The 25,156-nt window shown below is 34.4% G+C and overlaps 1 protein-coding gene across 1 annotated transcript in view; it reads left to right on the forward strand.

Annotated features, from left to right (window-relative positions):
- Window positions 1-25,156, forward strand: part of COL11A1 (collagen type XI alpha 1 chain) — a 561,059-nt gene that overhangs the window by 284,344 nt on the left and 251,559 nt on the right. Inside the window, exon 5 of the mRNA XM_057310420.1 lies at window positions 18,230-18,412. The gene's annotated coding sequence lies outside the window, so the exon portion shown is untranslated. The remainder of the gene's footprint in view (window positions 1-18,229; window positions 18,413-25,156) is intronic.

The following is a 25,156-nucleotide window of genomic DNA, read 5'->3' on the forward strand; positions in this document are numbered from 1 at the left end:
AAATTATAGGCTGGTAATTGTGAAATACTAAGGTATATTGGAGGGTACATATTTGAATGCATATGAAATCTACATTATCTAATGATTTCTGACATTCATTGTTCAGTGCTTCCTAAAAGCTCAAAGAATAAAAATATATTTTACAGTGATCCCTACAATTTCATAGTTATTGCAGTTAAAAATAACAATTGTAGTCTACTCTCTGTAGCACTACCTAAAACTCTATCCCCAAAAAATGGTTCAATGATATGTCTCAGCAGCAAAGAAAAGTGTTTTTATTTTCTATTCTAACATGCCTTTCCTGGTATCCACTGCTGGAAATCAGTCTCCCTAAAAAGTTCTCATGGCATTTTACTTGTACAGATTTATTACACTTAATGTATAGCCTGTGTTATTTTTATGCTAATCTTATCTTCCCTGCTATGCTGCCAAATTCTTAAATGATGATTCCACAGCTCATCAGCCTTCAGATTGTTATAATGCCTATCCTAGTGCATTGCTTCCAGCTATGACTTATTGAATAAATGTTGGGCCTGAATGAAGAATTAGCCATGATTATAGGCAAGCTATTAACAGAGATGGAAATAGAGTCTAAATCTCCACTATCCTCCTCTTTCATTGCAGAGAACCACTGGTCAATACTCTTGAGCTGGGATATAAATGTGTAGTACTAGAAATAGTGGAAAGACTATACAGTCCAGTAATATGCATAATATTCAGGTTTTTGCCACACTAAGAAGTATTCAGAAGTATTAACACAAATCCTTGAAAATTTATTTTTAGAATCCATAAACAGTGTACTATTTAAGAATAAATCAGATTGCTATTTAAGGAAATTCTGGGTTATACATTTAAATATACAGGTATCAAACTGTATATTATTTTAGAATAATACATGCATAGTTTTATTTGCTAAATATTTAATATTTATTTGCTAACTATTTAAGAATAAATCAGATTGCTATTTAAGGAAATTCTGGGTTATACATTTAAATATACAGGTATCAAACTGTATATTATTTTAGAATAATACATGCATAGTTTTATTTGCTAAATATAATTTAGTTAAAATGGGGCAAATGTCTAAGTCTTATCCCAAATATAATTTCCCAATTATATAAATCATGGGGGCATTATTTCATAGAATAAGAATAATGTAATTAAAAATATAGTGTGAATCATTTGTAAGGAACTGGATAGTTATTAACGCACTGAAGCTACACACCCACTGAATTTCCAAACTCTCCTCTTTTATGGAGGGCACAAGGAAGACAGAAAGAGATGCTAACTGGCCCTGCCTTCATCTCTGCACTTTCTCCTGTGCTTCTTTGCAGTGACCTTCACTGGCTACCTTTTTTCTGCCAGATGTTAAATATTAGCTTTATTAGTTTTATTTAGAATTGTATCTTTGCTCTTTTCTAAAAAAAAAAAGTTTATATATTAGTGTATTAACTATAATTGTTCATTTTATTGTCCATCTCTGCATTGGTCTGTGAACACTTTGAGAGAAGACACATGATGTGCTCACTTTGATTTTTTGGTCCATAGTAGATTTAATACACTTTCATTATAAGAATATGCAAATCGATGAAATTTAAAATGACTTCAGCCTGCCTACATGCCAGCGTAGGGCTTTGGAGACCAATCATAAGTAAGATCAATAATCTGCCCATCCTGATTCTAGTGAAAACTGAGAGATTAGTGGGAGAGTCCTAAAACTGATGTGATTTACTCTAGTATGGTCAGTGGCTGAATTGGGATTGAATCATAACTTTTGGAATATGTGAGATGGGAGAGAGGCCATTTGGAGTAAAATTTCTGAATTCTCATGCTAAACCTTTGAATTTCTGATTGTGAAATCTTGGGCATGTTACCTAATCTCCCTGAACCTTAGGAATAGAGGAGATCTGAAATAGGGTCAACCAGTCTACCTTTCCTTACTTTGGGGACCTAATTTTAGTCAAACCAACTTCTGTGGCTGAAGAATTCAGGTAGCACATAGTTTGAAATATAGACTGATTGATTAGGCTAAATATTTTACATTAAACCATCTTATTTCTCCAAAGTGGAATAAAGTAAGCCTAATGCCCCAGATTTGCTGCATATCGCTATATGTTCCTATTTTAGGCTTCCTAGTGTAGGCTTGATTTGAGAAACATCATCTGAGAATTTATTTGTCCCTATGTTGAAGAGTAAATAACTATAGCAATGTCATTTATTTTGTGCTTAAGGGCTAGTTGTTCTTTACAATAATGGAAGACAATTCTTTTAGGTAAGGACTTTTTTACACTGTAGCTCAGTTGCATGTTTAAACCACTTATTCTTGCCTCACTTCTTTAGGATTTTTCACACATGCTACTGAATGTGCTTCATTGATTTATTACCACAGCATTTCAGTTTTGTTATTTGAACTTTTTCCCCTACAACACAGACCTAGATCTATGGAAAGTGTATCTCCCTTGGTGCTCCTCCCAAATGATGGGGGTGGCCAATGGAATCAATCTGTCACCTAAAACTTCCACCATATTGAAAGCATGTGGAAGCCATTCTTCTGTCAGTGCCCATCGCTTCTGCCTGCAGGGTTACTGGTATGAGACATTCCAACTAGGCTGTTCAGATAGGAATGTGAGTTAGTCTGGGCAGGAATTGTAAACCTAGGGGTGTTTTGCTGTTATTAACCACAGCATGTACATCCTGTTTCAGAGTCTTCTTTTTTGAACAAACGTGTGTGTTCACTTGCTCTAATTTCCTATTTCCTTCCCAACTAAAATAAAGTGGCTGACACCAGAGACTGACAGCTGGACAGGGACAGAGAAGGTTTAACCACATTTCCTTGTGCATCACTTACTTTTGGCATGTGTGGTCTTACGTCACACATTGATCATATTTGTGCTTGGGTACATTTAATACAAGAGCCTTCAAATCCAGTCTTCTTCAAATACAACCTTTCATATAAACTATATGGATAAACTCCTAAATTCGGGATTCACACCCATTGTTATTACTTTAAAAGAACCCAAGTTTATCATTCCTGCCCAGACTAACTCACATTCTTGGCTGCAAAGGCCTACTTGGAATGTCTAGTCTTAGAAATGCACATTTTGTGCAGTTATTTCTATCTCATATATTTAACCCACAAACTGAATATAGTTGAAAACAGGAGCAAATCTGTTTCAAATTAGGTGACGCACTTAGGGTATTAACAAAGATCATAGGAAAGCAGCAGCAGAGCATAAAGACTTAGAAATACAAAATCAGAAACAGTAAAAAGGAAAACACCCTAAATTTCCAACTACTATTAATACAAATTTTGCAGAAGTTAGTAAAACTCCAGTTTTTTAAAAAACTTATCTCAAAAGTAAGTTTAAACCCCACATATTTAATTTATGAGATGTATTCTTAAAAATGGAATATCAAGGAATGTTTCTTAGGATTTCTAAGGAACCAATTTATAATGTGCCTACTGGAGCATGTAAAATATATTTCTGTGAGTAGGTATAAGCATTACTGTAAAAGACATCGCTATTTTATTCCACAGAGTGCAAGGTTAAAGTAAAAGAATCTGAAGAAAAGAAAGGGAAATAGGACGTTCAGGAATCCAATGATATAACTCCCTATGACATAGCATGCCAGCTAATTTAACAACAAATTAGATGGCTAAAATTGAATTGAATTGCTATCCTTTCTTGGGGAAAACACCAGAGAGTTTTCCATGAATAAGAGCCAATGAATCAAGACCAAAGGAAACTGACCACACCTGCCTTGGATAATAGAAGAATAGAATCTGGAATCAGAAATTGAGCGACCTAATGCATGCTGATAGAAACACCACAAGTGACTTCCCATAACCTTGACACCATCTGCAGGTGGTTCCCTGTATCAGTAAAAGTAGGGCCGACAAACCTTTGCGAGCCTCTTTAGTGTGCTCCCACATTGCTCTAGAAACCAAGCCAAGTGGACATGCATTTGTATAATGGAATGTGTCTTTTCTCTCTCCTTGTCTGTGGCTTCTTTGTGTATGTGTTGGCTACCACTGCTCATAAGTGGCTTATGAGAAATGAAATACTATTAAGATATACAAATAAGTCACATTTTTGTCTAACCCAATGCAATAAATTTCCAGTCAGAAGAATCTTTTTTGGCTACTTGGAAATAATCCAGAAGTCTCTGCTATTTATACAGGACATTTTACATTTAGCTTCTTAATTCTTTTACTTATTATTTTTTTAAACCTTTCATCTCACCACTCATTTCCTTTGTCATAGATTAAGATAGCTCTTTTATTGAGTTCCGTATGTTTCATATGGGTGACTTAGTAGTTAAATGAAGTTGACAGATAACTAAATCAACAGAGGTTTATCATCTTCTATATGTAAAGCTCTGTTGTAGGAATTCTGCAGGTTAAAAACAGATAAGTCTGTCTTCTCACTCAAAAACAGATGATCCAGTAATTTAGAGAAACAGTAATATGCTTTATAAAGTTGTTAATTCGTGTATTACTGATAACAACATATGCACAGATTGCCTTAAAGGGTGAAGTGGAATTTTTAAGAATTCCTTCAGTAGAGTTAGTTATCAATTTCTCAAAACAAATCCTAGATTATTTTTTTTAGTGTCTAAACTTAGAATTGTTTTCAGTATAGTTAGCTACATTCACTGATCAAAATGCATCCTATTCTAAAAATATTTTTAAAACTGAGAAACAAACAATAGGATATTAAAGTGCATGTCTGCACTTTAGAGAAGAGAAAATAAAACTTGCATATTGTTTTGGGTAACTCTGTGGAAATCCTAATGCCAAAATAGACCCCACAAGAATAAATGCTTTATTTTGATACAAATTATAGTTCTCTTTTTTGCTAAAAATCATAATGGAATTTCAGTGACTGCTCCTTTTAAAATTTTTTTTCTTCATTTGTACGAGGAGGTATTTGGTAAATATTTGTATAAAAATATGAAAGCAATTAAACCAAAGATTAAATTTTTCAAAAAATACTGGATCCATATTTTAAATCCATACTGAGGTCGTTTAAAAACTATTAGAATAATCTTATATTGAAGGCAGCTTTTCTGTATAAGATATCTGCCTTAACAAATACTTCATAAAATTGTTCCTTCTCTGTTATAAATTCTAAAAATATACTTAAGCTTAATTAGCTCAAGAGGAATGCGGTAAATGCCTAAGATGACAAAGCAAGAAAGCATTGACTCTTCCAACATCAAAGCAGTCCAGGAAAGATTTGATCAAAGAAGAAAAGTCTAGAAGAGACGTTTGACATAGTGAATGGTGGTAGTCATAAATTTGGGAATAGGTTTTTCCAAGGTTACATGTGAAGATCACTGTACATTAACATATGCCCCAATAATGAATTAGCTTGGTATAAAGAATAAAACTGGAATTTGACACTGATTCTGATTATATTGTGCTGATTGAGCCATAATTATTCTAGAAAGCTCGATGATGATATCTTGCCATTCATTCATGGAGTCATTCATTAATTTATTCATCATATGCATTCATCATATAAAGTGTGTATGTGTTCTGCTCCCTCAAGTTACTCAGACACTAAAGGAAGGAAATGGGCTTGTTAAAATAAAACAATGTGACTAGATCTATGTTATAAGCTGGGGCTGGAGCTATGTAGGAAAGGCCAGGGAAGTCTTCCTCGTGGAAGTTGCTTTGAGCTGCATCTTGAAGGATGTCCAGGAATTTTCCCGGATAGGAAAAAAAAAAAATTATATAAAGAGAATAACATTACCAGAGTTCTTAAAGATGTTTTCTGAGAAGAACTAGATGTCAGGTAAAAAAGATGTCCATATCTAAATATGTATGACAAACACTGGGTTACAACAAGACAGAAAGGTTTCTTTCCTGCAGAATGCTCACAAATTTTAACAACTGTTTCTTAAATTTTCTTGATTATAAACATAAGTTAGGTCAATTAGTCAAAACACTGACTTCATGAACTCAGTGTCTTAATCTGTTCAGACTGCTACACCAAAAACTGCAGGTTGGGTAGCTTATAAACAGAAACTCATTCCTCACAATTCTGGTGGTGGGAAATGAGAAATCAGGGTGACAGCATGGTTGTGTTCTGGTATAAGCCATCTTTCAGGTTGCAGACTTCTCATTGTGTCCTAATGCAATAGAAAAGCCTAGGGATCTCTATCAGGCCTCTTTTATAAAGGCACTAATCCCCTTCATGGGCTTTGCTCTCCGAAAGGCCACACCTCCTAATACCATTACATTGAGTATTAGGATTTCAACATATGAATTTGAAGGGGACACAAATATTCAAACTATAGCACTCACCTCAGATATATGATTCATAATCTTCTTTCAAATAAGCCTGAAAATCCATAACTCTTGACAATGTCCTAGTTGATTCTTAGGGTCCTCAGGTTTGAAAAATACTACTATTTAAGCAATTGTGCAGTCAAGATCTTCATAAGGAGAATGTGCTATATGCCACTTTTCAAACTTACTTGACACTGTAACTTTTACGTGAGGAAATCCTTACTTGCATGTTGTGAAATAATTGTGCTTCTCAGAGCATGTGTTTCTGAACACAAGGTGTGGGACTTGATGCTCAGGAATGTAGAGGCAAGACAATGAAGCCAAGCTAAGATGTTTGTATTTTATCTTATGAGTGATGGGGAGCCCGGAATGATTTTTGAAGCAAGTAAGGTTAGGTTTGGAAATGTTCATGAGTGACTTCATATAGGCTTCATCTCGTGGCATAGCATAATCATGGTTATGAAGTTACTCATAATGTAAGACAATGATGAGACCAAATAGAAAAGTAAACAAGAGGGGATCATATAAAATGGAGTGAGCAATGAAGCTAGTGCACCAATGCATTCAGTATTGAATTTACACTTTTGCAGTGAATGAGTCATAAATGTGGCTGAAAGTTTCTAATGGCAACCTAAAAAGGGAAGCGAAATCAAATTTAAGTTCAAGGATGGTGTTGCTTGATTTGTTGAGTGGAAGAATAAAAGAATGATGGACTACTGAAAAACTGAATGGAGATTTACTTTATAAGAAGAAAAATCTAATAGTTGCATGGAAGATGGAAGGTTGAAGGAAATTCTGGTGGCTAAGCATGATTTTAATAATCTAAGTAAGAGATAGTTATAATATGATAATCTGAGTGACAGAGAATAAGGGGCCACAAGGACAAATTGATAGGAAAAGATTCAAGAAACAGTTCTGACATTAAATGAACAGTTTTTAGTGATTGATTTGATTTTGGAGAATTAAAAAAACCACTTGATGGCAGCTGAAGATGAGACAAGGCTTCTAATTGACAATGTACACTATTTAAAAAGATAAGGATTATAGAATGAGAACTAATTTGAGGAAGGGGTGCTTAGAGGTGAAATAATAAGTTCAATTTCGAATTTATTAAGTTTTACATTTCCATAGGCTATTGGAAATATATTTTGTGGAATTCAGGAAAGAATGTATAGGCCAGTGATTTTTTCACCTAACAGTCCCTGTAGATTTTCTAGGACAGCAAAAACGTTAATTAGAATCTCTCTTCTTTTCCTAATAATATTTTTAAATTGTAAACAAAAAGGATATCATAAAATAAAGATAAGTGCTTTTGACATACCAAAATATGAGTTTGAGAAAAGCTATTAATAAATATAACCATGCTATTAAAAAAACTACTATTTCTGATTGTGAAAAGAATGGAAAACACTTATTTGAAGAATCTTGGAACTAAGAGAAAACATCTAGCCTAAAAGTTTATATAAATACTACACACGTATTTCTTATAAAGGAAACAAATCAGGAATAGAGTTTTAATAGATTTTCTTCTTTACTGAGGTGTTTTGTCAGAAATCAAGAGGCAAATAAAGCTATGCACCACAGCAAGCAAGCAGCCAACCAGTATTTCATTGCGAGATAATGCAGAGATGGAAACAAAACCAGTTAATCAAAATCAGTTCTTCTTAACTAGCTTCAAGATGCTAGAAAATTATATCAGAAAATATATTTAAATTATCCGAGTAAATTTATTAAATTAATAAATAAAAAAGGAAGAATCATTTAAAACTCTTTAACAGTGATTATTTTTTCACACTTTAAAACCTCTTTGGAATATTCTGCAACATGACTAGGAACACTTTAGAGACTCTATGTAACTGTTAGAACTTAGGAAAAGGAGGAGTTGATAATTTTTTTCTTTGTGCCTTCAGGCTCCATGGGGCAGTCCCAAGTGAATCACAGTCTTAGAACAAACCTGCCAAATTCTGTAATTCCATACAAGCTGGAGTCCTGAGCTGTCCTTCCCTGGGCTATGGATGGAGTGGAACTGGGGAAGAGATGCTGAGCTGGTTTAGTCTGGGTGTCACAGTGCAGGTCATTGAAATGGGTGATCCAAGCAGCCATATTCAGAAGTAAAACCAAAACCAGAACTAAAATCTGAGTAGTATATCAAAGTTATTGATCAGTTTCAAGGCAAAAAAAAGAGGAAAACCTAAGCAATAACCACTCTGGTTAGACACAAGAAATTCCAGATAGGAAGAAGGAAGTTTTGGACCAGAAAGCGAGGGATGGAGATTAAAAATCCTCTTGGTCTATATAAATGTGGCTACCTCTGTTTTTCATAGAGCACATGTGACCTTGGAGAATAGGAAAAAAGAACTATGGGAGCAATTCTCAGCTTAGTGATTGCCTGTTCAAAGAAATTCAACAAATCAGCTTTTGCAACATGGGTTTTAAAGCTCCTTGAGATTAATTCATTCTGTATCACCCAAAGGTTAGTTTATTTAGTGAACACAAAGTGCCAGGAGCTGAAAATAAAGCAACAAATGGACCAACTCTATTCTTGTGGACCATTTTAGGGGTGCTCGGAGTCCAAAAATAATAATCACAACAAAATTAGTTTGAATTCATGTAATAAGAATACTATTTTGAATCATTTGGGAAAAGACAAAAATAATGTGATAAAACCTACCAAGGTATTGTAGCAATTTGTAGCTTGGGAAAGCATGAGATTTCGAAGCCAAGCTCAAATATTACTCTTTCTCAGAGGCTTTTCTCAATTAAGCAGGATCACATTTGCCTCCTTTGGAAAGGTCTTCAGATGCAAGTACTTATTCAGACATTGAGTGAAGTCTCATATAGTGGACCCATTTATCTGGGTTTTGCTCCATCCTAGGTTCTCTAACTTTATTACAGAGTCCACTTTGGAAGCCGAACTATCTTCAAGGAATTTGACAGATTTAATACCTGGCCAACATACCATCCATTCTTCATAGGAGCTCATAATGTTTGAACAAGTCTTTGGAAGCACAATAGATCACATAGGTACTTTGTGCTCTAAACTACAACTCTCATCTGGACCACCAACACATCTGGAGCAGTTGGTTAGCTACTTATCACCCGCTCTATAAATAGCTTGTTGACTCAACTGTGTGTGAGGTTCGATTGTTCGCCATGTAAGTCATATTTCCCCAAATGGAATGTAAACAATACGATGCTCAGAACAACACTGTTTCTCTGTTCATATATCATTCCTAAGTTTTCCCTTCTAAAATTCACAAAAGGAAAAAATAGTCATCTTTTTTTATCTTTCACACTGATTTTTCTACACAAATTTTAGAGACATGTTGAGCTAATGTAAATAGCCTTCCTGAAACCCAAGTTGTAATTTCAAAACAATGAAGCCAAGTCCAGTTACATTTGTACCACATTTTTATGTCTCTTTAAAAGGAAAAAAGAAGGTTTGAAAAGAGAAATGATGATGATGATGATGAAAAAAACACAGGGAAGATTTAGAGGAGTTCAGTGAGGACCACAAAAGCAGAAAGAAAAAAAAAAAAGGTGTATGATTGAGGTTAAGAAAGAGATAGAGGGAAGACTTGTCATAAATTCTGTTTTAAATGACAAGCGACTACAAAACAAAGCTTTGTATACATGGGATAGGACTTGACTTTCATTATAAGCAAATGCCAACTATACTTAAATGATATAAAATAAGGATTCACGTACTTGTAATTAGGATGTACAATAAGAATTGTACAATTATAAAAATAATGTTATTGTTAAATATTAAAGAATGTATTTTACAAAAATAGAAACTGAGGCAGAGATGTTTAATTGGTTTGCTGCTGGTCATTGCCTAAATTGGTAGCAGAACTAGAAGAACTGGTGGTTGAACTCAGTCTTATATCATTCAGCCCATTACATACATATGATTTGCTTTTGGTACACAAGGCTTATCTTTAGTTATATTGAACTTTACTAAAATAAAGCAGATGGTTGCACGTAGCAATAAAACTGACTGGGTGACTCTTTGATATATTTCAACATTTTGAAAATTCCCAAGAAACAGTAGACCAAAAACTGCCCTAATGTTTTTCTGTATTTTACAGAAAAAAAAAAACCACTATCAAGAGATTTTTGAGACAAACGAATTCTCTTTTAGACCATTCACCCCATAAGTATAAAACTAAAATATTCCCCTCCACAAATGAATATCTTTTAATACTGAATTTAGTCAAAATAAAGAAATATAGCAACTGGGGCACATTGGTATCTCGGTAGTGAGTTCAAGCCCTGCACGGGGCTCCAGCATGGGTGTGGAGACTACTTAAAAAAGAATGCAGGAGTTACAGTAGGATGAAGAATGGCCCCTGCTTTTTGATGGTCTCTAAAACAAAATATATCTCAAATCATTCCAGAAATTAAGTTATAAGTATGAATATTTAAAAATACTTGAGGTTCCATACAAATTTTAAGATTATTTATTCTAAAACTTTGTGAAAAATACTTTTGGTATTTTAATAGGGACTGCATTAAATATGTAAATTGCTTTGGGTAATACAGACATTTTAACAAAATTTATTCTTCCAATCCAGGAGCATGGAATGTGTTTCCATTTCTTTTTGTTATCTTCAATTTTTTTCATCAGTGTTTTATAGTTTTCAGAGCACAAGTCTTTTACCTTTTTGGTTAGGTTTATTCCTAGGTATCTTATGGTTTTTGGTGCAATTGTAAATGGGATTGATTCCTTGACTTCTCTTTCTGCTTGTTCATTATTGGCATATAGAAATGCAGCAGATTTCTGTAGATTGATTTTGTATCCTGTGACTTTTCTGAATTTATCAGTTCTAGCAGTTTTTTGATGGAGTCTTTAGGGTTTTCTATATAAAGTATCATGTCATCTGCAAATATTGAAAGTTTGACTTCCTTCTTGCCAATTTTATGCCTTTTTATTTCTTTTTGTTGTTTAATTGCTGTGGCTAGGACTACCAGTACTATATTAAATAACAATGGTTAGAGAGGACATCTCTGTCTTGTTCTTGACTATAGAAGAAAAGCTCTGTTTTTCCTCACTGAGGATGATGTTAGCTGTGGGTTTTACAAATATGGCCTCTTATATTGAGGTTTATTCCCTCTAAACAGACTTTGTTGAAGGTTTTTTTCACGAATGGATGGTGTACTTTGTCAAATACTTTTTCGGAATCTATTGAAATGATCATATGTTTCTTATCCTTTATTTTATTAACGTGGTATACCACACTGATTGATTTGTGAATACTGAACGACCCTTGCAACCCAGGAATAAATACCATTTGATTGTGGTGGATGATTTTTTTTAATGTATTTTAGATTCAGTTTGCTAGTATTTTATTGAGAATTTTTGCATCCATGTTCATCAGGAATATTGGCCTATAGTTCTCTTTTTTAGTAGAAAAATAAGCACATAGTCCAATGGAACAGTGTAGAAAACCCAGATATGATCCCACAATTATATGGTCAATTAATCTCTGACAAAGCAGGAAAGAATATCCAATGTAAAAAAAAAAAAAGACAGTGCCTTCAACAAATGGTGTTGGGGGAAATGGACCCCAACATGCAGAAGAATGAGACTTGACCACTTTCTTAGACCATACACAAGAAATAAATTCAAAATGAATGAAAGACCTAAATGTGAGACTTGAAACCATAAAAATCCTAGAGGAGAACACAGGCAGTAACCTCTTTGACATTTGCTGTAGCAGCTTCCTTCTAGATATGTCTCCTCGGAGGCAAGGGAAACAAAAGCAAAAATAAACTATTTGGATTTCATCAAAATAAAAAGCTTCTGTACAGCAAAGGAAGCAATCAACAAAACTAGTACGCAACCTACTGAATAAGAGAAGATGTTTACAAATGACATATCTGATAAAAGGTTAGTATCCAAAATATATAAAGAACTTGTAAAACACTTAAAAAAGTAAATAATCCAATGAAAAAATGGGCAGAAGACATGAATAGACATTTCTCCAAAGAAGACATACAGATGGCCAACAGACACATGAAAAGATGTTCGACATCACTCATCATCAGGAAGATACAAATTAAAACTACAATGATATATCACCTCACACCTGTTAGAATGTGTACACTCAACAACACAGGAAACAACAGGTGTTGGTGAGGATGTGGAGAAAGTGAAACCCTCTTGCACTATTGGTGACAATGCAAACTGGTGCAACCACTCTGGAAAACAGTATGGAGGTTCCTCAAAAAGTTAAAAATAGAACTACCTTATGCACTACTAGGTATTTACTCAAAGAATACAAAAATACTAATTCAAAAGTATATATGCACCCTGATGTTTATATCAGCATTATCTAAAATAGCCAAGATATGGGAAGATCCCACATGCCCACTGACAGACGAAAGGATAAAGAAGATGTAGTCTATATACACAATGGGCTATTAGCCATAAAAAAAATGAACTCTTGCCATTTGCAACAACCTGAATGGAGCTAGAGAGTATTATGCTAATCAAAACAAGTCAGTCAGAGTAAAATAAATACCATAGGATTTTACTCCTATATGGAATTTAAGAAACAAAACAAATGAACAAAGGGGAAAAAGAGAGAGAAAGAGGCAAACCAAGAAACTGACTCTTAACTATAGAGAACAAACTGATGGTTACCAGAGAGGAGGGAAATGGGGTGATGTTTTAAATAGGTGATGGGGATTAAGAAGTGCCCTTGTGATGAGCACAGGGTATTGTATGGAAATGTTGAATCACTATATTTTATACCTGAAACTAATATTACACTGTATATTAACTAACTGGAATGCAAATAAAAATTTAACAAATAAAAATATTTGAATGAATCTGCTTTAATATGGTTTAATCCTTTAAAAGAGGGTAACCACTTGATGTAAATCTTCCTACTTCTTGCTCTCCACCTGCTTGTAGACTTTGACTTTTCTTCTACCTTCTATCTTTTTTGGAGGGTTTATTCTACTTATATTGTAACAATACTAACGCAGAAGTAAAAAAAAACAATAACAAAAACAAAACTTCTTATGAAATCCATTCCTCCTCTTGAAGTAGGATAGAGCTATAAAATAGTAGTCAGTCAAAGCTTTTTTTTTTCCTGCCAATATCCACCCCATCACATGTTTTGTTTCTTCTTCTTAGTGTCTTCACAGAGCTAATAATAACTAACATTTGTACAGCGTATTCTAGCTTACCATTCCAGCTTTGTCACAAGCATTGCCTCATTTAGTCCCCACACTAAGCCTTTGGGGTAGCTATTATTATCACCACCAAGCTGCAGACAAGGAAACTAAGATTCAAAGAAGCTACACAGCTTGTAAAGTAGTTTTCAGAATTCACTGGATTCATTATGCAGCCATTAAAAATGAGGATTTTGTTGACAATTTAATGACATGGAAAAATGCTCACAAAAAAAATTAACTAAAAAAAAATAACAGGCTATAAACTATAGTAAATGAATCCAATTTTCTCCTTTCTGCACTTCAGATTTTCCACAAAAAGCATGCACTAATTTCCATAATATGATTAGATCTCTAATAATTTTTATCATCTAGCAAAATCAACATTAACCCCAAACTATGTTCAGTTCCACTACCAACTTGCTTACAGAAAAACTATTAATGTTGTAACAATGTAACTGTAAACAAGTATTTTCCAAAGAATGAATTAGGTTTGCGCCTGAAGAGGTTTTTATTTTTTTTATTTTTTTATTTTTTAGTTATTTATTTATTTTTAAAGATTTTATCCACATTAGAGAGAGAGACAGAGATAGCGACAGAGAGCGCAAGTGGGGAGGAGAGGGAGAAGCAGGCTTCCCACCGAGCGGGGAGCCTGATGTGGGGCTGGATCCCAGGACCCCGGATCATGATGTGAGCCAAAGGCAGATGCCCAACTGACTGAGCCACCCAGGAGCCCTGAAGAGGTTAATTTTTAAATAAGATCATTTGTGTTTTATTCTCAATTTCCCCCCCAAAACCTATCAGATTAGGTGTCTATCAGTAGAAATGGACTAAGAGGGTATACACTGTCTAGAGAATATTAATATTTTTCCATTCTTCTGGGGATAATGCAGGACTCAAAATAGCTAAGACTTATTGATAGTTAAATTATTTTGTACTAGGTGTTTTTAAAAACACTATAATAGATTAAGTCATTGAAATCTGACAACATTCCTATGAGATTGGTCTGATTTATGACATACTTTTACAGCTTAGGAACATTAGACTTGGAAATGTAAGATGCATTGTTCATGTTCATGGCAAAAGAATACAAAAACTCAAACTCAGATATTTCTTTTTCCAAAGCCCCTGTTCTCAAGCTACCAATCCTACTCTTTTTATATCGAAGAATGTATGAGAGATCTTATCCCCTGTGACCTCAACCTCACCTAGTAATCTTAATTTATTAGCTCTACTTGTTAACTTTCATTATTTAAGTTTTAGAACCAAATTCAGTTCTTGGTTCTGTTGTTTATTAGCTTGCTATTTGTTATTATAGAGATAAATATAAATGCACTTTTTGCTGGCTTCTATTAACTAGTCATCTGGAGAGCAGTACAGTGGACTGAGGAGTAAACAAAAAATTCACCCACTGATGAATTCACAATTCTTTAGGCTTAATGAATCTTGAAATGTCAAGTTATCAGATTTTTATATCCCAATTGAATTCACATTGTGGAACTTATAAATACAAAAAAAAGTTCAGTCAAAATATTTTTTTATTCATCAAATACTGATCACAGAGTGTTTTCCTCTTTATGTCATGAAGTGGAACTTTTTGAAGGTGCTCTCCGTATGAGTTTTTACATTGGTAATAGGTTGTCTTGACATTTATCCAAACCATATTTGAAAAACTAAATTATCCCCTTAACTTTGTGGTAGTAGTTCTTACTCTGCTAAGCTCTCTGGAAGGTCATAGGTTTAAGACTGTACTGTGTCAAGATAAAAAATGCCAAATGTCACGTGGGAACTGAAATGGCACATCCAAGGAGAAGCAACAAATCTGATGAGCATTTTCTTGGTGACTGCAGCTTTTTTTTAATTTTCTATGTAAAAATGCATTTTATCATTTTATTTCATCTTTTAGTGAATCATTGCCTTCACATAACAGCCTATTATGTTCTCCACATTCAATTTGGTATAACATATAAGAACAATTTAGAGTTGACATAATCTTCCTAAATATTTCACTGATCTTTATTATTTGCTTTTAAGAGGCTGGCCATCATCACGCCTGTTTCTCCTTCATGATGCTTTCACTAAAGTAGAATAACATAAGCTGTCTGCTTTTATATTTTATATGAATTGTTTTACTGGTTGTATAAAATAAAACGTTATGCTATATTCTGTGACTTTGTGATCCAAACTACAAACGCAGATGTACAAGACCTTAAAGGTTCTCAAATGTGAGTATTCTTCAGTTAGAAAGTAATTTATCCCAAGTTCCATTAAAGAATGTGCTTTTCAGTGTACTTATATTTTAAATATTAAGCCTTAGGAATCAAATCCAAAGAATGTGTAAATATAGAAATATTGTAGGGGCGCCTGGGTGGCTCAGTCGTTAAGCGTCTGCCTTCGGCTCAGGGTGTGATCCTGGCGTTATGGGATCGAGCCCCACATCAGGCTCCTCTACTAGGAGCCTGCTTCTTTCTCTCCCACTCCCCCTGCTTGTGTTCCCTCTCTCGCTGCCTGTCTCTCTCTGTCAAATAAATAAATAAAATCTTTAAAAAAAAAAGAAAAAAAGAAATATTGTAAATAATTATAAATAATTCACTGTAACATTCATTGTAAATAATTTCATCTTTATTACAATGCAATACACTGGCAAAATATTATTTATTATAAATAAAAGCTATATATTGCCATTGGAGTCAGACTTGTAGCAATAGGGAAATTCTGAAATTAAAACTAGAAAATCTGGGTTATAATTTTTTCTCTACCAAATCTGTGAACTCCAATTTAATCTTCACTGCGTGTGCTAAGGGGATCTTGCAAACTTTGATAGGATTAACAAAACATAATTTATTTATAAACCCCTTGAGACTCATAAAAAACTAAGGAAGGATTTACACATGCTTTTTTATTGTAAATATCATTATTAAGAACAATAATATTACTGTAAATAAAATAATTATCTGAAGCTTGTTATTTTTCACTGAGTGAATATTAAATTGATTCCCAAATATACAGTGCAAATCTGATACCTCATGGTATTTCTTGTCCAGGGGAAACAAATCTCTGCTAGCCTCGGCATTGTAATTTTGTTTTAAATAGTTTCTTTGGGGGTGCCTGGATGGTTCAGTTGGTTAAGCATCTGCCTTCAGCTCAGGTCATGATCCCAGGGTCCTGGGATAGAGCCCCACATTGGGCTCCCTGCTCCAAGGAGAGCCTACGTCTCCCTCTCCCTCTGCCTTCTGCTCCCACTTCTTGTGCGCTTTCTCGCTGTCAAATAAATAAATAAAACCCTTAAAAAAATAAATAAAGTAAGAACATTTTGAAAAATAAATAAATACTTTCTTTAACCTAATGGTACTGTAAATATTATATCTGTTTATGTTATTTTCTTTGTACTAGTATCAAAGTATTCTATAGCCACATCTCCTATGTACCTCTAGCCAGCCTACACTGCCTGGCATGAATTTTTTGTGTATATTCCTCTATCTGAACATTATTGACAGTGTTAGTTGTTGTTGTTGTTGTTATTCTCAGTCAGTTTTTAACTTTTTACCTAAAATAATTATAAATTCACTGGAAATTACAAAAGTAGAAGACAGGTCACATGTACTCTTTACCCAGTTTCCCCTAAAGGCAACATCAAACACTTGTAGTACAGTAAGTAGCAAAACCAGGGAATTGACATTGGTGCAATCCCCAGAACTTGTTCAGATTTCAGCAGTTTTGCATGCACTCGGTTTTTTGTGTGTAAACGTCTATACAAGCTTATAACATATATACGTTTATTTAGCCACTACCGTAATCAAGCTACAGAATTATTCTATTACCACAAAAATTTCCCCCAGGTTACTCCTTCCTTAATGACAGCCATCGTTTATCCCTCTCTTCCATGTCCTTAGCCCTCGTCAATCACTAATCTGTGTATGCCATTATAGCTTTATCATTTCAAGAATATTATGTAAATGGTATCATACAGTATGTGATCTCTGGAGATTTTTTTTCACTCAGTGTAATTCTTTTGATATTTTATTAGGTTTTTGGGTATATCAATAGTTCGTTCATTTTTATTACTGAGTAGTATTCTGTGATATACTAAATTACATGGGAATGTGCCACAGTTTTTTTGAAGGACATTTAGGTTGGTTCCAGTTTGGGGTTATGACAAGTAAAACTGTTGTGAACCTTCATGGTACATTTTTGTGTATGTGAATGTGAGTTTTCATTTCTCTGGGATAAATGACCAGGAATGGGATTGTTAGATTGTATGAAAAGTGTATTTTTTAAAATGAAATTCTCAAACTATTTTCCAGAGTGGCTGTACCATTTATATTTACATCCCCACCAACCATCTCTGAATAATGAAATTTTTCCATATCCTAACCAGATTTGTTATTGTCACTATTTTTAAACTCATATTAACTGTAGTAATATCTCATCATGGTTTTAACTTGCAATTCACTAAATGTTTAATGATGTTGAATATTTTGTCATGTGCTTATGTCCTAATATGCCATTTGTATATTCTTTTTTGGTAAAATGTTCCAGGTCTTTTGCCCAATTTCTGATTAGATCGTGAGTGTGTGTGTGTGTTTGTGTTTGTGTTTATTATTACATTGTGAAAGTTTTGTATATACACTAAATATGAGTCCTTTTTCAGATATGTGGTTTGAAAATATTTTCTCCCATTTTAAATCGCTTTTTTATTATTTTAACAGGATCTTTTTTAAAAAATTTTATTTATTTATTTGACAGAGAGATAGAGAGCACAAGCAGGCAGAATAAAAGGCAGAGGGAGAGGGAGAAGCAGGCTCTCCACTGAGCAGCAAGCTTGACTTGGGGCTTGATCCCAGAACCCCAGAATGGTGACCTGAGCCGAAGGCATATGCTTAACCAACTCAGCACCCAGGAGTCCCTTTACAGGATCTTTAATTTTAAGTAAGTTTATCAATTTTTGTTGTCCTTTTTTTTTTTCCTGTTTAAGAATTCTTTACCTACCCCTAGGTCCTCCATATTTTCTCCTACATTTTCTTCTGTAAGTTTCACTGCTCTATATTCTACATTTAAATACTTAATCCATTTAGAGTTAATATTTGTATAAAATGTGAGGTTTAGATTGACTTTTGTTGTTATTTGTTGTTTTTTATTTTGTTTTGTTTTGGTTTTTGCCGATATTTATCCAATTGTTCCAGCAATTTAAGAAAACTATTCTTCCTCCATTTTTTTTTAAAGATTTATTTATTTATGTGAGATAGAGAGAGAGAAAGAGAGAGAAAGCACAAGCAGGGGGAGGGTTAGAGGGAGAGGGAGAGAGAGAGAGAGAATCCCCAAGCCGATTTCCCTCTGAGAGGAGAGCCTGATGCAGGACTTGATCCCAAGACCCTGAGATCCTGACCTGAGCAGAAATCAAGATTGGGTCGCTCAACCAACTGAGCCGCCCAGGCACCTAATTCTTCCTCCATTTAATAGATTGTGTGCTTTGTTAAAAAAAGCAATTGGCTGTATTTTTGTGGTAGTGATTGGCTATATTTCTATATCCTCTATTCAGTCTCATTGATCAATGTATCTATCCTTTGTCAGTACTGCACTATTTGATTGCTGTAGCTAAATCATAAGGTTTAAAATCAGTTAGAGAACCATCCTGTTTTATTCATCTTTTTCTTTCTTTCTTTTTTTTTTTAAATATTTTATTTATTTATCTGGCAGAGAGAGAGAGAGAGAGAGAGGGCATGCACAAGCAGGGGAAGCAGCGGGTAGAGGAAGAAGTAGGCTCCCCATTGAGCAAGGAGCCTGCTGAGGGACTCAGGACTCAATCCCAGGACCCTGGAATCATGATATGAGCTAAAGGCAGCCGCTTAACTGATTGAGCCACCCAGGCATCCCTATTCATCTTTTTCATAATTGTTTTAGCTATTCTAGTTTTCTTGCCTTTCCATATAATTTTTAGGATAAACTTTTTAATATCTTCAAAGCATGTTACTGGAATTTTGTTAGGAATTGCACTATACCTATAGATCAGTTGCGCGAGGGTCAACATCCTTACTACATTGAGTTTTCAAAATCATAGAAATGGTCATGTCTTCTCATTTACTTAGATCTTTGTTTCCTTTTATCAGTGTTTTGTAATTTTCAGTATACAAATACTGTACTTGTTTTATTAGATTTATACCTATGTGTTTCATTTTTGAGCTATTATAAATGGTATTTTTTTTTAATTTTTGTTTCTTTGTGTTTATTGCCACTGTATAGAAATATATTTTTGTATGTTGATTTTGTATACTGAGACCTTGCTGAACTCACTATTAGTTCTAGAAAGTTCTGTTTTATTTTGTTTTGTTTTTGGTCTTTGTTTTTGTTTTGTAGATTCTTGGGATTTTCTATGTAGATTGTCATTGACAAATGGGGAAAATTTTATATCTTCCTTTCCTATTTGTATGCCTTTTCTTTCCTTATTAACTATCTAGGCATTCCAGTGAAACTGAATAACGGTGGTTAGAGTTGACATCCTTGTCTTATTTCTCATTTTACTATTAAGCATGATATTAGCTATAGACTCTAGTTTTACTTTTTTAAACATAGTTTTGATTTATTGACCATTACATTAAGCAGTCTTACAGTTGTTTTATAACAAGTAAATGTTAAGAATTCTTGTTCCTAGATTTCAGATGTCAGGATAACAAACTCACCTGCCTCTTACAAAACTTGTAGTTTCATTGCATTCCTGACACTTGGTAATTCTTTAGCTTCAAGCAAGATGCAATAAAGTAGAGGGTTTATGAGTGTTGACCACAGAGTCAATGTGTCTGTATTTATCTCACAACTCATATCACCCAGCTTTATCTCTCAACAGGGATTAAGGATCAGTTTCTGATCCTGGGAAAGTTTGCAACAGTTGACCTGGCCAGAGTAATATTATATGACAAGGATTAGAATGTCCCAACTTACGGCAGTTATCCAAGCCTGAAGTGTAGGAGAATGGAAAATATAACTCTTCCCTCTGGAAAAAAAATTCCATTCTGTATTACTTCTAAAAGTATGAATGATAATTGCCGTGCCCTAAAAAATCTCCCCAGTACTATATATATTTATGTATATTTTGTAAGTCCTTTAAATTCACTGGATTTAGGATTTAATTGGAGAATCACTAGGTATGTGTTTTAGTATTGTTTTAATTTACAGATGTTCATTTTAAGTTAACAGAGATATGCACAGTTTAGGTAAGTGGTAAGCAAATTTTTGCATTTAAGTAAATATCAAATATGGTTATGATTGTAAAATCTTTTCTCAGCCATATTCCTTGGTTTTAAACAAAATGCCTTGAAAAGATGTATCAACTTCTCTTTTTTTGGTAATTTTAAATTCTAATGTTTAAAAGTCTATGTATGGTACAGACTTCCAGTTAGAAGATAAATAAGCTCTGGGAACATATAATTTTTTGCCTATAATAAATATTAAATGAATACAAGTGGAATTAAACTGTAGTTTTCATAGTCTTGCAGACTTTTGGAAATGTAGTAGTAAATTTTCTTTGTTCATTTTAGGAGTTTTAATACTATACATACTATTCTGTGTGGAACAATTTAGAAGGCACAGAACTTTGAGAAATTGGAACATATTTGTAGTCATTCTATCTCCCTCACTAATAATAAAGTGAGAAAATATGGACATTATTTTTCCACTCCCACCAGCTAAATAATTGCATGCCCTTGGGAAAGAAAATTACTTTTCTGGGTCTAATTGTCAAAAATGTAAAGAGTTGAACCACAAAATTTATTGTTTGATTTCTCTTCATTTGAAGATTAATTAATGCTTTGCTATATGAACTTTCCTGTCATATTTAATAAATTTGGAAAAGATCCAAATAATATCTAGAAACATAAGTTCTTAGATTTTCTGACTAAATTTCTAGATTTCATGTTAGCTGGATAATTGACAAGGCATGGTAATGTCATTATAAATACTTAAAAATGAAAAAAAACTATATCCTTTGTGTATTTTTAAAATATGTTCATCAAAGAAACTTAACATAAGAAAGACTATAAAGTATAAACAAATTCTGCTCATAGATAATGTTATTTTATTCTTTCTCCCTAATACCAATATTGTATGCTCAATACCAACCCTTAATGAAGAATATTTCCAGATATTTTGCCATTATATTTCATAAATACTATGCTAGAAACTTTATGCAGATTATTAGTAAATTATCAACAACCCTGTGCTAATCTTTTGTGCTGCATCTAGTGTTTCTGGATCTCTGCTTCTCAGGCACCCAGTAGGAATGCTTTTGGACTCCATCACAGCTTACATATGTTGAATGTTAGCCAATATATTGTGAGTGGAAGTGACATGTGTCTTTTCCGGATTGCATTATTATTTTGTGGGAGCTCTTTCCCTCTGTTTCAGCTAATCACAACTTTGAGATAGTGTTTTCCCTATCAGGCTGTGTCACAGAGTGAGCAGATATGAGAGAATTTCAATTCATGACAAACACATAACCCTTCCTTTTTATAGGCCACTCAGGTTTTAGGTTCATTTGTCACTGCAGCCTAACATACACTAGTATTAACTGTCCTATTTTATACATTAAAATAAACTGCACAGTAAGAGGGTGAGTTAAGACACAAACAGGTCTGTTTCTAAAATGCATGTTTTTCCATGCAGCCTACAGAGTCAACTGTCATCCCATATCCCTGCACCAACTCTTGTACTTTTAGTCATTGTTTTAGAGACTTTGTGAGTACCTCAGGTATTTTGGTATTGTTGTAGAACGCTAAGGTCATTTCTCTCAGAATGCATTAAAATGCATTATTTATCTAAGGCTTAAATTCCTAACTCTGCTTCTGTTATGATTTTGCATAAGGAGAACATTGAGAATTATGTACAACATTTCGTGGTCTTGATGTTACGTAACTCCCAGCTGCTGACCATATGAAGAAGCCACATAAACAATTGCAAACAAAATAGAGAGTTTTATTAAAAATACATGTGCTCTGAGATTGACCTACCAATGGTGCAAATTCTTAAACTTTTTGTTTGATTTAGAACATTTAATAAATTTGGCATGAGGAGCTTAATTATAAGGCAGTTCCATCTCTTTCTGTTTAAAATAATAGTTTCATTAATGGAAAAATGTTTCATTGCTCTTGAAGCCCATTTGCTATTAAAATTCAGAAGTTTTGGGTAGAAGTGGACATTCTTTGTTTTACATAAGTCAGTTTAGTTTTTACACAGTCTATTCATTTTGCACCAAAATGCTACACTAAATAATGGATTATTGGATGTTTCTTGGAATGAATAGTAATCCAATATTCATGGTACATGTAAAATTTGATTAAAAAATTAAAATTGGATTTCCATAGTTCTGACACAAATCAAGTAACCGTTAAGTAACGTAATATTTTAGTTTTTTATTATAGTTTAGCTATAAATTTCACTGATCTATAATGTGCTTTTAGAATTCTGCTGTGGTGAGGGGTGTGACTCTGGTGGTTGAGGGGCGGGGGGGAACCCTCGCTGGGACAGTGTGGTCTCAGGACCCTAGGGGTCACAGGAAGACCAGGAGTGCCTGAGTGCTGCAGAGCTCTCACGTATTGGAATAGGGAAGCTGGCTGCAAACAGTGAGCCGAGGGCTGGGCTCTCTGCTTGGGGTTGCCATAAACCATGGTCTGCGACACAATCGGGCCACTGCTCTTTGAGCCGGGGCCCAACAAGCAGCAGATCCAGGGAGACCCCCTTTCTCCCCCCAGGAGGAGCAGCGTGGGAGCACATGGCAGGAGTCTGCTGGGTTTAGAGTCTCCAAACAGGGCATGTGCCAGAGACAGAAACATTTGGTCATAGGCCAGGTGAGCACGGAGTGTGGACAAAGACCAGCGAGACAGGAGTGATTGACTGCTTTTCTCTGAGACTCACTGAGGAATGGGGCCCTGAGCTCTTGGCTGCAGCTGGAGATCAGGAGTCCATTTCCATTCTCATTGTCTAAAGCTTCACGGAAAGCTTTCAGGGAATGAAAGCTACAGAAAGCAAACTGGAGCAGCCTGGTCCCTGGCAGGGTGGTGCAATTCCGCCTGGGGTAAAGACATTTGAGAATCGATGCAACAGGCCCCTCCCCCAGAAGATTAGCAAGAACATCCAGCCAAGACCAAGTTTGCCGATCAATGAGAACTGCAAAACTCCAGCACTAGGGGAATATGGCACATAGAATTCATGGCTTTTTCCCATGATTCTTTAGTCGTTCAACTTTAATTTTTTTTAATTTTCTTTATTTTTTCTTTCTTTTTCCTTTTTTTTTTTTTTTTGGAGTTATTATTCTTTCCTTTTTCAACCAACTTATTACCAATTCTTTTTTTTTAAATCTTTAAATTTTCATTGTTATAGTCATATTGTATCCCTTCATTGTTTTTAACCTTATTTTTGAATATATATAAATTTTTCTTTCTTTAAAATTTTGGGATGCAGTTTCTTCTGACAAACCTAAATACACCCAAAATCTAGTGTATAGCTCTGTTCTATTCACCAGCCTGATCATATTCTTTTTCTCTTTTTTCTTTTCCCCCTGGCTTTGAGTCTCTTCTGATTTGTTTAGTGTATATTTCTCTGGGGTCGTCGTTACCCTTTTAGTATTTTGTTTTCTCATTCATCTATTCTTCTCTCGACAAAATGACAAAATGGAAAAACTCACCTCAAAAAATAGAAGAGGCAGTACCGACTGCCAGGGACCTAATCAATACAGACGTTAGTAAGATATCAGAACCAGAGTTCAGAATAACGATTATAAAGATACTAGCTGGGCTTGAAAAAAGCATAGAAGACACTAGAGAATCCCTTTCTGGAGAAATAAAATTTAACCAAGTCAAAATCAGAAAGGCTACTAATGAGATACAATAAAAAATGGAGGCTCTAAATGCTAGGATAAATGAGGCAGAAGAGAGAATTAGTGACATAGAAGACCAAATGATGGAGAATAAGGAAGCTGAGAGAAAGAGATAAACAACTACTGGATCATGAGGGGAGAATTTGAGAAATAAGTGATACCATTAAGCAAAACAATATTAGAATAACTGGGATCCCAGAAGAAGAAGAGAGGGGCAGAAGGTATATTGGAGCAAATGATAGCAGAGAACTTCCTTAATTTGGGGAAGGAAACAGGCATCAAAATCCAGGAGCCACAGAGAACCCCCTTCAAAATCAATAAAAATAGGTCAACACCCCGACATCTAATAGTAAAACTTACAAATCTGAGACAATGAGAAAATCCTGAAAGGAACTCGGGACAAGAGGTCTGTAACCTACAATGGTGGAAACATTAGACTGACAGCAGACCTATTCACAGAGACCTGACAACCAGAAAGGACTGGCCTGATATAGTCAGGTCACTAAATGAGAAAAATATGCAGTCAAGAATACATTATCCAGCTAGGCTGTCATTGAAAAGAGAAGGAGAGATAAAAAGCTTCCAGGACAAACAGGAACAAAGAATTTGAGATCACCAAACCAGCCCTACAAAGAATGTTGAAAGGCGTCCTCTAAGCAAAGAGAGAGCCTAAAAGTAACATAGACCAGAAAGGAACAGAGACAATATATTGTAACATTCACCTTACAGGCAATACAGTGGCACTAAATTCATATCTTTCAGTAGTTACCCTGAATGTAAATGGGCTAAATACCCCAATCAAAAGACAC

This window comes from Ursus arctos, unplaced genomic scaffold (assembly GCF_023065955.2).
Source record: "Ursus arctos isolate Adak ecotype North America unplaced genomic scaffold, UrsArc2.0 scaffold_12, whole genome shotgun sequence".
NCBI classification, from domain to species: Eukaryota; Metazoa; Chordata; class Mammalia; order Carnivora; family Ursidae; genus Ursus; species Ursus arctos.